At 34.8% G+C, this 15,558-nt stretch overlaps 1 pseudogene; it reads left to right on the forward strand.

Moving 5' to 3' along the window:
- Positions 1 to 7,501: 7,501 nt before the first annotated feature.
- Positions 7,502 to 15,325, forward strand: LOC107841226 (annotated as a pseudogene).
- Positions 15,326 to 15,558: the final 233 nt, after the last annotated feature.

The raw sequence follows: 15,558 nt of genomic DNA on the forward strand, positions 1-15,558 counted from the left end.
ATAACTCGTGAATCAGATTGAAGTGGTGGGCTTTCATATTTCGGAAGACCTTATTTCATATTTTGGGTTTCTTTATGTTATTGACTCTTTCCTTTGGACTTAGTTTTGGCTATTGTCGAGGGCATGTCCTGACTCTTATTGATATTTGGTTGGTTAGAGGCTTTGTGGATATAACTGTGGACTTTGGTAGTGGTCATTGGTTTTTCACATATCATAGATGTCTTTGAATTTATCTTTTCTATCTTGTTATATGTTCGAAATTCAGTCTCTGCTAGTGTATATGCTCTGTTTGACTAGGAATACGAAAAAGTAAAGAGAATTAAATAGAATCCCATTCCTGTATGAATTGGGCCTGGTAAAAGGAAATTGTTTCATCTGCAGTCGCTTCTTTGATCTTCTGGCCAATCACCTTGAGTATTCTGAATTTTGTTCACTTTCACCCTTTGTCTTCGCTCTTTCACAACACTACGAAAAAATCTTGAGTTCTTGTCTCCATTTTCAAACCATTTATAACCTACTTTCTGTTGCCAATATGATTCCTCTAATACTAAATATTTACTGTACTCAGCCTTGGCCTTTTGCATCACCATTTTGTTTTCATAAGAAAGGTCTTTATCAAATAGTTTTTCCTTGATTCTTGCAATCTCTTCCTTAATAATCAGTTGTTGAAAAATGTCTCCATATGTCTTTTTGACTCCATAAATTTAAGGCCTTTTTAACCTTTCCAATCTTTCTCTTAAAATGTAGGAATGGGTTAGAAGAAAATACAGGATCACAATTCAACCTCGCCACTTTCTCAAAAGAATCATGAGAGGTCCAGAAACTAAAAAGGCCAGCTGAAGCTGGTAGCACTAGTTTGACAAGATAAGAGAAGGGGGCATGATCAGAACTATTTTAAGGCAAATGTTCCACCTCAATCTGAGCAAACGTTCCTTGAAATTCAACATAACTATCAGTGAGCGGAGAGGGACTTGGCATAACTATTATAATTTGTTAGTTGTTCTGCAGCTACCAGCAATATTTGTATCAGAAAGAAGCTTTGTCGTCGTGCAATTTTCCTGTCAGTGCATCGCTATCAAACAAGTTTGTCACTATCTGTCAGTACTGTGCACAAACCAGTACACTGGGAGCCATTGCCTGTGATCTTTACTGGAAACTCTCTTCACACAGTTGAGTCTCATTCTAACATCACCTATCCAGGTTTCACTATATACAACTTTATATCTCGCACCTATTGCAACCAGTTATAAATACATGGCACTATGGCAGATTCTCATAGACACAACAAGAGAAGCAAAACAGGGTCACAGGAAGAAAGAATTAACTATTAAGCATATACCTGCACACATTCACCAAGCTAATTAAATCTCTGAGCAGAAACTTCACTCACATCTATTGCAATGTCATTTTCCTCTTCAGAGTAGGCAAAAGCTAAAAACACGAAGGTTAGAGACAAATTGCCAAGACACATTATGTTTTCTTATAAGAAAAAAATTGATATGATTTGATAATAATTTACCTTGATGACTATAGATCCAATCTCGCAAACACAATTTTGGTTCTACATTTTCAGGTAAAATTGAGCTTTGATATTTAACAACAACACAACCTCCAATGCTAAAAGTAAACTCATATGCAACAATGGTGATAGGAATACTTAACAAATCTCGTGCCATCAGTGAGATTTTTGGATACTTAATCCTATTATCTTTCCAAAACTTAAGTACATCTAGATCTTCATTTCCTTTGCAAACCAACACGGGTTCTTCCAAGTAGAAATCTAATTGTGTCTTTTCTGAACTAAGTTTCAATTGACTTTCCAAAGTATCATACTCATCCATTTCATCCACCACTTAAACATCATCTCTACCACTACTAATTTCTACCATATCAATATCAACCGATGAATTTTTCAAATACTCTCTAAATAACGCATGTATATTACACTCAACAACTTTTACCTTTTCATTGTAAGTGACTGAATCAAGTTTGGTAAAGAAAAACCTTACAAGTTTTAACTTGTACTGAGGATCAAGAACTACCGTCATTGAAGCAATTGGACTATAGTATTCCTACCAATACTTTTTGAATTTAATTTCCATTTCCTCTGCCATTGCCTTAATATGAGGATCTCTTTTATTATCATCATATGAATTTTCCAAACTTTATGAAAATACATGTTAGCAGTAGGATAATAATTTCCTGAAAATAAAGTAGTGACTTCATAGAAAGGCTTCAAAAACTTAGCAATTCGAGTAGTTTTAACCCAGTCATCTTCGGAGGGACAACATTTAAATTCAGTATCAAGCACCTTCAAATCAAAAAATGCTCGACGATAAGGAATAGAACTATCAAGCATCAAGAATGTGGAATTCCATCTCATCGTCACTTCTTAATGCACCTTCCCATTCAATTTTAAGCCCAGGTTCTTAATACACTCTACAAACTTCATTTTCCTTCCCTCAAAACCTTTAACATACTTTATGATTTCCCTAATGTTACTTACCGCAGTTTCAATTGTCTTCAAACCTATGTTGACAACCAAATTAAAATGTGGTTTGCACATCGAATATGCACAAACTTCCCATCAATAAGTACATAATCCAACAACTTAAAATATTCGATCAACCTATCCACAACACCTTCATTATATCGTGCATTATCTAAAGTTATCGAAAAAACCTTCTTAATTCCTCATTCTGTAAGCATATTGATCAATTTTGGAACTAGAATGGTACCACCATGAGGAGTAGGCGTATGACAAAATATCAAAACTCTCTTTTGCAAAATCCAATTTGTATCAACATAATGTGCAGTGACACACATATAACCATTAGTGGTGATTGAACTCCATAAATTAGATGTCAAACATATTCCACTAGGAATACCAGCAAGTTCATCTTTAATTATCTTTTTATGAACCTCATACAATTTACAAACATCAGTTTTTGTCGTGTTTCTTGAAAGGGTCTTAACACAAGGATTTAAAAAAGACTCTAATCCCTTCATGCTCCACAAAGGTAAATGGATAATTATGTCTAACAATAGCCTTGGCTATCTTTTCACGATATAATTTGTGATCTACTGGAGTACCTTGTTGGGATTGAGATTCATATTTTAGGTGTTTCAAGTGATGACGATTTAAATTTGAAGTTTCGAAAGTCGGGTCAGCCAACATGATAAGTCCACATTCTTTACATTTTGCTCGTAATCTATTATCTTCATTGCCATCCTGTGGCAACTCCTCAAAAAATTTCCATGTTTCGAATCTTCTTTTCTATTTTGATGAACTTGAAAAGTTAGAAGCTTCATCGTTATGATCCATAACAAATGATAAAACCTAGAAAAAATGTGAATCCATCAATTAAACAACTATAATTGATGTTTTACAGGTTCAAAAGATATCCCAGCCCCACTCCTTACATTTTGATTCAAATTTCTAACATCAACTCTATACAAATTCAAACTATTCTTATTTACATAAGGAAGGAAAAAAGAATCCTGTCCAAAACTTTTGTTTGATACGCTTATTCCACCTTTGTTTGATCTCTTCTGGGTCATTGTACAACAAATACAAATCCAGTATTTGGAATTTATATGCATATTTACGGCAATTAATTTAATAAATAAAAAATATATAATAAAATTCTTAATACATACACAAAGTTTAAGCAAAAGATATTGAGATTTGGAGAATCCATAATTATTTGTAGATCCAAAATTCGGTCAAACTTTTGTATGAAATTAGAGCAATACCAGCGTCCAGCAAGCATCAACGACTTCACAGAAGTAATTAGAGTGATTTTAGTTGAATCGATTAATCGAGACTCAAGAATAACGTTGAATCAGAGGTCGAGAATAGAGTACCAACTGCCAAAAACGTGTTCTGGCAATGTGGAGTGTCGTCGACGGCGGTTGATTTGCTATGGGTTCACAAATTTGTGTCTTGGTGTTTAACTGTTTAAGGGTTGAAATGGGTGAGAATTATTTTTTAACGGGTTAGGTTTAATGGGCTCAAACCTGACCCAGTTTAAAATTAGTTTGTACCCAACCCAAAAAAATTTGGGCGGGTTTAGCCTTAACGGGTTTATTTTGACAGCCCTATAGCAAACTATTGAAAATTCTTATTTCTACATATTCATGATGAAAAAACTTGATAAATACCAATAAGGCTAAGTATTAATAACAATAAGAGAGAGGGAGAAGAAGAAGAAGAAGAAAAAGAAGAAGAAGAAGAAGAAGAAAATAAAAAAAAAAAAGTGCAGCAATATTTGTGTGTAATTGAATGGATATATATAGCCATATGAAGGAAAAATTCCCCATATAATAAGCAGAGAATATAACTATAAATGAACTTTTTCAAATTAGTACACAAGTTAACTTAAATTATGAAACTATTTACAATCTATGCCTATTTGCCTATTTATCTATTTATTTGATGTCAGCCTTGAACCCACTGTAACGCCCCGATAGTACACTCTGGGCGCCATACGGTTCTTACAGTCTCGAGGGACCACAAGCTAACCCGTGAACTGGTACCTGTTGAGAACACGAGTAAAATTGATAACGAAAGATCATGCGCGTAATTTAACCGAGGAATGCCATAAGGTTTTAAGTAATAAATTTGATAAAATCTATAAACAAAACTGATGATACTGAAAAGATATCTATCAATGACAGCTGAAATCTAAAAATTGACTAACTGTTTGTACTAGTCTGAAAAGCCTCTACTGACTGACTGAGGAGCTGATGGGACAAACCCCCTACTAACTCCGACTGAATATAAATGACTGAGAGTGATAAAGAAATCTGAGCTAAATAAATCATGTCCTTAAAATATGAGAACTCACCACTGCTACAGTTGATAATCTCGGAAGTCTATGCGCGATCCGAGAATTGAGCGTCCGAACCTTTGATATGATATATCATAGCGCCGAAAAAGAGTATGCGATCAGTACACATGAAGTACTGAATAGAGTGCATAAAATCTGTAGATACTGAGGATACGTGAAATCTGTAAATACTGAGGATGCATAAAATCTTTAAGTATTGAGGATGCATAAAATTTGTAAGTACTGAGGATGCATGACCAAGCATATAACATGTTCTGAATATAATTTATAAATACTGAAATACTAAAATTTGATAATTGAATCACTGATATTTGTATGTTATGGTCAAGCAATCAAGCAACTGAAACTGAACTACTGAACTGGTTACTGGACTGAGACTGTAGGAGGTATCATCTAACTGACATGCCCCAATCTGAGCTAATCGGGGTCCAACCTGTAACCCTAGTTGGAAGGGTATTAGTACCGTGTCACGGGTACTAACGTTGGTTGTGTGGATTCATTAAGCTACTAAAAAACTAGGATGTCAAGCCTAAACTGACGGGTGACACCTAGGCGGAGTCAAGCCTAATCTGACGAGTGACCCCTGGGAGGTAGTCAAGCCTAAACTGATGGGTGACTCCTTATATCCTACGCTGGTTATATAGTTATGGAGTATAGGGACTGCTACTAATAACTCTGTCTATTTGATGGGAAAGTCGTCATCCCTGCACTCGCTCGGTGCTAAATCCCACTCCCAACTGAGCTGACTCGGAATGCTGAACTGTTTTAAGTTTAACTGATTTTGATGACTGACTGGACTGATAATGCTCATAACATATTCTAAAACTATTCTGAAGATACTGAGACTAGGTAAACAACTAAGTTTTTGGGTATTCATAACCCTCAGGACTCGATAGCAATAATAGTAAAATAGTACTAAAACTTTGGGGACATAATATGAAAGCATTTATCAAAATCCATTCTTGTAGGCATTTCACGAAACACTTGATATTCATGGTTTAAGCTAATCATGGTAATAGTAGGAAACTTGGAGTAATAGCATGATTTCGACATCAATAACACTTAATCATGATTTAAATCAGTGAATAACAATATTAAAACATGTGGGATTTGATAAACAACATCAATTTCATGTAAACATGGTATAAAATTTCAATTCATGGGAGTTCATTGTTAAAATCACAATTTAAAATCATAATAACTTATAAATATTAAAACTTTAAATTTAAAAAAGGGTACTTGGACTCCATGGGTGGAAGGACCCACGGATGAACACTTAACATACCTGGGTTGATGAATTCGTGAGGATTGATGGTGAATTCTTGAGATTTGATCTTGAATTTTGAAGGTTAGGGTTTTCTATTTGAGAGGAATTGAATAAAATAATGACTAAGTAGGCCTTTGGGGCATTAATTTCGTGTTTTGGACTGATTAGGGTCATGGAAAAAGACCCAACTGTCCCTGAAATAATTAAAAAATTTTGTCACTGGAACACCATTTTTGGGCTTCACCGTGATGCGGTGCCATCGCGGTGAGCCACTGGAACTTGACTGAAACTGCATTCCATGGACAAGTACAAAAATGTACTTTGACGCGACGCGGTGGAATCGTGTTGCATCACTGAAAATTAATGAGTGCAAATTGGCACTCTGGCACGACGCTGTGGTAATCGCGATACCTCACTGAAAATTGACAACTGTGAAATGGCACATCGACATGATGTGATGCTTATCACGATGGCACACTGGAAAAGGACGAATGTTATTTTTTGGTTCACCGCTATGCGGTGCTGCTCGTATGAGCTACTACTTTCACTAAAAGTGTCATAACTTGTCACCTGAGTATCGGATTTGGACGAAATTGGTTGGAAAGCTAATTCAATTTTCTATCAATTGGTGGGTCTTGAGATGGAAAATTCTGAGTTGATCAAAAGATCTGCTCGTAGAAAATTGACTAAAAAAACATTCTTGTCAAAATTTCAATCGGTGAGGACTATTTGGATTCGTCTAATAGTTGGGAGTTATTTGAGGTCTTAATGTACCTCAAACTAACTCATAAGACTAGTAAGGATGTAAAGGTACCGTGCATGACCTTGAAACAAGACACTAATATTGGTTTGGATTTTTGGGGTATTACACCCGCCTAAGGGTGTGATTGATCATATTCACAGAATTCTGTCCAAATTCTTTTGAGGTCACATCAGTGGTGTTAAAGGTAAGCATTGGGTATCTTGGGAAACTTTATGCTTATCCAAATCAGAGGGTGAAGTTGGATTCAGATCCTTACATAATGTGGCGAATACGTTATTTGCCAAGTTATGGTGGGTATTTAGAACTTCAATAAACTCATTATGGGGTGATTTTATGTGGAACAAGTATTGCAAAAAGTGGCATCCATTGTTGGATCAAGTTTTTGGAACATCACATGTTTGGAGAAAGGTAATACAAATCAGAGAAGAAGAGGAACACAATATATGGTGGTAGATAAAATCAGGTGAGAGTAGTTTTTGGTATGACAATTAGACGAAGCAAGCGGCTTTATATTATGTGAAAGAAGGGGAGGTTTTGGATGTGAAAGTTGAAGTGAAGGCTTTTATTTCAAATGGACAGTGGAATATATAAAAGTTGTCACAAAATATTTTATAGGAAATGGTAGGTTATATAATTGATAATATTTCCCTTTTGATGAAAGATGATGAACAAGATAAAGCATGGAGGATGTTCAACACAAGTGGAAATTTTACAGTTAAAAGTGCCTGGGAAATAATGAGGCATAGAAGGGAGAAGAATGAGATATTTGATATGATTCGGGTGAAGGGTATTCCTTTCAAGATTAATTTATTTTTTTGAAGAGCTAGGAAAGGTCGAATAACCACTGATGATAATTTGATGAGGATAAGGATTAAAATAGTATCAAAGTGCTGGTGTTATGATAATGTGAAGCAAGAAACAATGGGATATTTATTTCGAACAACCCCCATAGCTCAACAGTTATTGATGTATGTTGCTATTTGTGCAGGTGAGAAGATTAAGGCTGTAAATCTCATGCAAGCAGTGAGGAATTGATAGATTTCTAAAGCACCGAGCGAAGCTCATAAAGTTTCTAGAGCAATTCTGGATTTAATATTATAGGAAATATGGAAGAGGAGAAACAAGATGAAACATGGAGAAAATATATCCTTTGAGGGAATGGTCCAGCAGGTTGAAACAAACATACAAAGAATGGCGATGATGCTTATAGCAGGGATTCAAGTGTTGGGAAAGCAGTGGGTAGACATGGTAAATATACTAGGTTCATATAAGCCTAAAATATATCATCATATTGTGTACTGAAACTTTCCTGAAGATGGAAAAATAAAATGCAACTCTGATGGAGCCAGCAAACGAAATACAAGAGAAGGTGCTTATGGATTTTGTATAAGGGATGACAAGGGTAATTTGATATATGCACGGGCAAAGGGAGTAAGAATTATGACTAATATGGAGGCTGGGTCAAGGGCAGTTTATGAAGCTTTGAAGATCAGTACAGTCAAGGGGTTTAAACAAATGGTATTGGAAACAGACTCTTTAACCTTGAGAAATATCATACAAAGAGTGTGGAAAGTACCATGGCAAATTGCAGAAATAATGGAGTATATTCACTGTGAAAAAAGCAGACAACAAGTTCAAGTAAATTATTTTTTCAGATAGTGTAATCAGATGGAAGATTACTTAGCTAATCTAGCTATCAACAACATGCATGTATAAGAATTCAAGCATTTCATGAAGTTACCAGCGACATGCAGGAGAATTATAAACATAGATAAATCATATATTCCTACATTACGGGTGAGAACTAGAAGGATTAAAGCTCATGCAACAACAACAACAAGAAAGTAAGGGGGTGTTAAAGGGGGCAGTAAGCGAATTTGCACAAGAGTATACCCCTTAAGGGGCATTACAGCTGCACGGTTTAAAGTTTTGCGAAGCTATGTTAGCACAAAAAAACTTTAACCAAAAATCAGGGGTATGGCATCTAGATCTTTAATTTTCAGGCTTGGAGATCAGCTAAGCTAAACTTAATATCCATGTTATGCCTAATCACCTCCCTGCAGTACTTCTCCATCCTATCTTTGCCCCACCTGAAACCATCCAAAGCTAATCTCTCACACCTCTGAACTGGGCATCTACTCCCCTCCTCACCAAAGGCCCAAACTCAACCTCACTTCGCGCATCTTTTCCTCCATTGAGGCCAATACCACCTTTACTTGAATAATCTTATTTCTTACCTTATTACCCCTAGTAAGTCCACACATACGCCACAACATCCTCATTTCTACTACCTTCAACTTCTGAATGTAGGAGTTCTTGATTGGCCAGCACTCCGCTCCATACATCATAATAGCCAAATGTACCGCCACTTTATAGAACTTTTCCTTAAGTTTGGGGGGGGCACTTTCTTATCGCACATAACATTCAAAGCAAGCCTCCATTTCATCCACCCCACCCCTATTCAGTGTGTGGCATCCTCATCAATATCTCCATTCCTCTGGATCATAGACCCAAGATACTTAAATCTATCCCTCTTATCGACAACTTGCAAATCTAACTTCAGTATATCTCGTCCTCCTGAGTCGTGTCACTAAACCTGCATTCCAAGAATACATCTTTGTTCTACTCAACCTGATTAGACTCTAGGATTTTCTCCAAACTTCAAATTTATCATCAAACCCCTCCTGGGTCTCATAAATCAAAACTACATCATTCAAAAATAGCATACAACAAGGCACCTCACCTTGAATATGTCGCATAAAAAAACCAATCACTAAGGCAAAAAAAAATGAACTAAGAGTCAATCCATGGTGCAACCCTATCAAAATAGGAAAATGCTCTGAATCCCCTCCCACTATCCTCACTCGAGTCTTCGCTCCATCATACATGTCCTTAATTGCTCTGATGTATGCCACTGGAACTCCTCTAACCTCCAAGCATCTCCAAAGAACCTCCCTAAGGACTTTATTGTATGCCTTCTCCATGTCGGTGAACACTATGTGCAAGTCCCATTTTCTCTCCCTATACATCTCTACTAGTGTCCGCACAAGGTGAATTGCCTTTTTTGTTGAGTTACCGGACATAAAATCAACTTAATTCTCTGGAATAGATACAATCCTCCTCATCCTCCGCTCGATCGCTCTCTCCCAAATTTTTATAGTGTGACTCAACAACTTGATACCCCTGTAGTTGTTGCAACTCTGAATGTCACCCTTGTTCTTGTACAGGGGGATCATCATACTCCATATCCAAGCCTCAGGCATCTTCCTAGTATTGAAAATGCCATTAAAAATCCGATCAGCCACCTCAAACCAGCCCCGCCCAAAAACTTTCAAAACTCTACCGGGATCTCGTCCAGCCCCATCGCCCTACCCCTACGCATATTACAAGTAGCCTCAATGACCTCCTCAACCATTCTACGTCTACAAAAACTGAAATAACAACAACCCTCAGAGTGCTTCAACTTCCTAACAAAATATCCTTATCCCCTTCGTCATTTAAGAGTCTATGAAAATACAATTGTCACCTTCTCTTAATGTGAACGTCATCTACTAATACTTTTTCATCCTCCCTCTTGATGCACTTCACTTGGTCAAGATCACAGTCCCTCCGCTCCTTAGCCTTAATCATCCTATAAAACCTCTTCTCCCCGTCTCTCTTCTCTAAACTTGCATACAAACTCTTAAAAGTTATTGTCTTAGCTATCGTAACAGCAAGCTTAGCTTCCTTCCTAGCTAACTTGTACACATCCTAGTTCATCCTCTTCTCCTCATCATCCTTACTCTCCACCAACTTAGCATAAGTCATCTTCTTAATCTCCACCTTCTTCTTAACTTCTTCATTCCACCACCAGTCCCTCCGGTTCTGGTCGGACCAGCCCCTCGAGATTATATTGTTTAAATTAATTATTTCCATATTTTAAGGGATGTCATATTTTTCAAAATATTTTTATTTGGGATGACTTTTTGTTCATAATTATTTTTTCTTACAAATTGATTATTCACTAATAATTTTTTTTCCATAATACTTTCTTGATTAACTTGATTGTAATGACATCATATTTTTTTTACATAATATCATAATTTATATTGTACACATATTTTTAGGGATGAAATATTTTTTCAATTATATTTTTATTTTGGAATAACTATATTCTTTTCTATATAAATTGTTTGATTCTAGTTAATTAACTAATACATGATTGTGGCATCATAAATTTTAATAATAATAATCCTCACAAAACTTTTGCATGAATGTAAATATATATATATATATATATATATATATATATATGTGTGTGTGTGTGTGTGTGTATGTATGTATGTATGTATGTATGTATGTATATATATTCAAGAAGACAATTTTAAGGAAAAATCTAAGTTGTTTTCATCCAATAGAGGTTAATCTTAATTTTTTTTCATCCAATGGGAGTTAAGCTTATTTATTTTTTGCCGTAAAATATGAAAAAATATGGAATGAATCTTAAATGATTAAATAATCTATAAAATAGTTTTTATTGTAAAATGTCAAAATAGTTTAAGAGATGACATGTTTTCATAATAGTTTTTATTTTGGAATGACTTTTGGGTTAAGCATAGTTATTTTTTCCCGTACAAAATGAAATAAATATGGATTAGTTAATAATCTACAAAATAGGTTTTTGTTAATAAAGGAGAATAGTCTAACCAGGGGCGGAGCCAACATGTAAAATGGGGGTTCACAGAACCCCATTTGACAAAAAATTATAATACTTATATATTACTAAAATTACTTATAATGTATGTATAATATATGACAGACCCCTTCAGTTAATTTTTTTTTAAATTTTAAACCTCATTCATGGAAATTCTGGCTCTGCCTCCAAGTCTAGCATGAGGTTATGCCAAGTGGCGCCTTGAAAACTAACATCTTACAGTAAAAAATATTTTATAGATTATTAATTAATTCATATTTATTTCATATTGTGGTAAAAACAACTAAGTTTGACCAAAAAGTCATTCCAAAATAAAAATATATCATCTCTTAAAAGATGTAAATAATTAATCTAAATAATATAAAAAATAATATATATATATATATATATATAAATAATAATAATAAAGGAGAATAGTTTATCCTAATTATGTCAAGTGACTCTTGTGAACTAACATCTTACAACAAAAACCTATTTTCCTTAATAATCCTCACAAAAATTTTGCACGAATGTAAAAAAAAAAAAAAATATATATATATATATATATATTCAAGAAGACAATTTTAAGGAAAAATCTAAGTTGTTTTCATCCAATAGAGGTTAATCTTAATTTTTTTTCATCCAATGGGAGTTAAGCTTATTTATTTTTTGCCGTAAAATATGAAAAAATATGGAATGAATCTTAAATGATTAAATAATCTATAAAATAGTTTTTGTTTTGAAATGTCAAAATTGTTTAAGAGATGACATGTTTTCATAATAGTTTTTATTTTGGAATGTCTTTTGGGTCAAGCATAGTTATTTTTTCTCGTACAATATGAAATAAATATGGATTAGTTAATAATCTACAAAATAGATTTTTGTTGTAAGATGGTAGTTCACAAGAGTCACTTGGCATAATTAGGATAAACTATTCTCCTTTATTATTATTATTATTATTATTATTATTATTATTATTATTATTATTATTATTGTTATTATTACTATTATTATTATTATTATTATTATATATTATTTTTATATTATTTAGATTAATTATTTAAATCTTTTAAGAGATGATTTTTTTTTATTTTGGAATGACTTTTTGGTCAAACTTAGTTGTTTTTACCACAACTAGTATACTTACCCGCGTGATGCGCGGATTATTGTAAAGAGAAAAAAAAAAGAGAAAGATAATGGTAACAATCTTGGGACTGAATATTTCATCGATTGTTTAATAGATATGAAGAGTCTGAGTCATTCTTCTTCTCAAAGAAGCAAGTTTTGATTGAAAGAACTAAAAGTTTTTCATAGAGAAGATCAGTCGCTACAACTCAAAAGTGCAGAGCAGGCAATACGAACCCTTGGGGAGAGGTAAACGTGCGAACTTTATTTTTTATTAGATTGGTGATGCAAGTTAATTTTGTTACGATTTCAAATTGAATGCACTTACTCATTTATAGACTTGATTAAGCCATTTGTTAGTATAGATTCTTTATTCTAAGCTTAATTTCTCAGTATTTTACAATGAACTACTTTTCTCTTGCAATATATAAGAGAGTGAATTAAGGGAATGAACTGCTGGTTGTAGAGTCCTAAAACTTGCTAATGTTTTTACCTATATCTATTTTCATAGGTCTCAATATCCTTAATGTGTTTTACTTAAGCTAAAGGTCTATCGGGAATAACTATTCTATCTTTTCAAAGTGTTGGTGTATATGCTACTGCTGGATCGGTGTAGATTATGCCGCAGTGGGCTTGAATCTCCTTAAAGAAAGCGAGATACCCGCGCCTCAGTCGAGTAGAAGATGATCTTATTTTCTTTATTTTTGTTCATTTTATTTCTAACTGTAATAATTATTGTTATTTGTGGTATATTACACCAACACAAAGTTAGGCGTAAGACTGTGTATACACCACCCTCTCCCGACACCAGTTATGGAATTACACTAAGTATTATGTTGTTGTTTTAACTGTGGACTGGATTTCAAAGCAGTACTCTCACTCTCGGCATAATATCTTTTTGTTTCTCCAAGAAAGAAATTGTGTAATAACTTAAATACCACCAATTTTTATGATCTTTATTCATGAGGACAATACTTGCAATCACTCTTAGTTGTGTTACTTTCAAAGGTGTGGTCTAGTAATCAATGAAGTACGTGGCTTGAGAACTTGAGATTTCAGGTTCACATTCCAACAGAGACAAAAAATCGAGGTGATCAGAGTAACCGATATAACACACTTACCAAAAATTAAGAGGTGGCACCGCCATTTTCACTTGCAAAAGGGTATCAAAGTAACTAATGAAAACCAAAGCATGTGTGATAATACAACAACTATCTATGTTGCTTAAGTTCATAAAACAACAGTTATCTATGTTGCTAAGGTCTATGACATAAATGCCGAGCTTGTGGAAGATAGTGATTTTCGGGATACTCTCAAGGACTTAATATCTGACAATAATCATATGGTTGTTGCAAATGCTATTACTGCTCTTGCAGAAATCCAAGAAAGTAGTATCAGACCCATCTTTGAGATCACCAGCCATACACTTTCAAAGCTTCTAATTGCTCTGAATAAATGCACTGAGTGGGGTCAAGTATTTATACTGGATACCCTTTTCAAGTACAAAGCAATTGATGCTCGTGAAGCTGAAAACATTATGGAGCGAGTCATTTCACGATTACAACTTTAAAATTGCATTGTTGTACTTTCATCTGTGAAGATGATACTCCAACAGATGGAACTAATCACCAACACTGATGTGGTTAGGAACCTTTGTAAGAAGTTGGCTCCTCCTTTTCTAACATTGCTTTTAGCAAAGCCTGAAATTCAATATATTGCTTTAAGGAACACAAGCCTCACCTGAAATTCAATATGTTGCTTTAAGGAACACAAACCTCATTATACAAAAGCATCCGATAATCCTTGCACATGAAATCATGGTATTCTTTTGCAAGTATAATGATCCTATATATGTGAAAAAAAGGAGAATTTAGAAATCATGATAAAACTTACTTCAGGCAGAAACATAGACCAGGCGCTACATACATTCAAGGACTATGCCAAGAAAGTGGATGTTGACTTTGTTAGAAAAGTTATCCGAGCTATTGGCTGTTGTACCATCAAATTAGAGAGGGATGTTGAGCGTTGTATCAGTGTCCTTCTTGAATTGATTAAGATAAAAGTAAATTATCTTATGTTCCCTGAACTTGGCTAGGTACATGAACACGCTTCTTTTAGGCGTGAAATTGACTTATAAAATAAACATGGGGGTAAACTTGATACTACTCTTCTTGACGAACCTCTTTCCAATATTTTCATTTTATCCTCTGTCTATAATAAGCCTCCAGAAGCATTTATCACTGTGTGAAGACCACTCAAAAAACTGAGGATAAAGAGTATGCCGATATAGGTGAACAGGGTTATTCTAATTCTCCTACTCTTGTAGCAGAAAGTGGTGCATCACCGCCATCCAGTACAGCTAATGCTCGGCATCCTACAGCACGGCAACCAGCTGCACCTGCAGCTCTTGCACTGCCTGATTTACTTGACCTTGGCATGGATAACAACAATAGTGCTATTGTGTCAGTTGATCAGCCTGCAACCCCTGCCAATCCTCCTTTACTCGTCGCATTACCAGCCTCTAGTGGACAAGGTTTACAAATCAATGCCTAACTAGTGCAGAGAGACGGATAGGTATTTTACAGCATGATGTTTGAGAAGTTATTCTTGATTGGTTCATGATTTAGATTAATAAGAATACATGATATCTTGCTGCCGGTGGACAACTCCAATTTCCTCAATTGCTACCTGGGGCATATGCAAACGCTCCAAGTTCAACTACCCGTATCAGGTTCTTCAACTACTCGCAATGTTTGTAAAGTAAAGCTAGTAATGTCTGAAGCTCAGCGAGGGGATCCCTTACTATGTCATATCTACAATTTTATACTTTGATAAACACAACTCTGCAAAAACAACTTAAGAGTTCAGATTCTAAACC

The sequence above is a fragment of the Capsicum annuum genome, chromosome 9, assembly GCF_002878395.1.
Source record: "Capsicum annuum cultivar UCD-10X-F1 chromosome 9, UCD10Xv1.1, whole genome shotgun sequence".
Taxonomy (NCBI): Eukaryota; Viridiplantae; Streptophyta; class Magnoliopsida; order Solanales; family Solanaceae; genus Capsicum; species Capsicum annuum.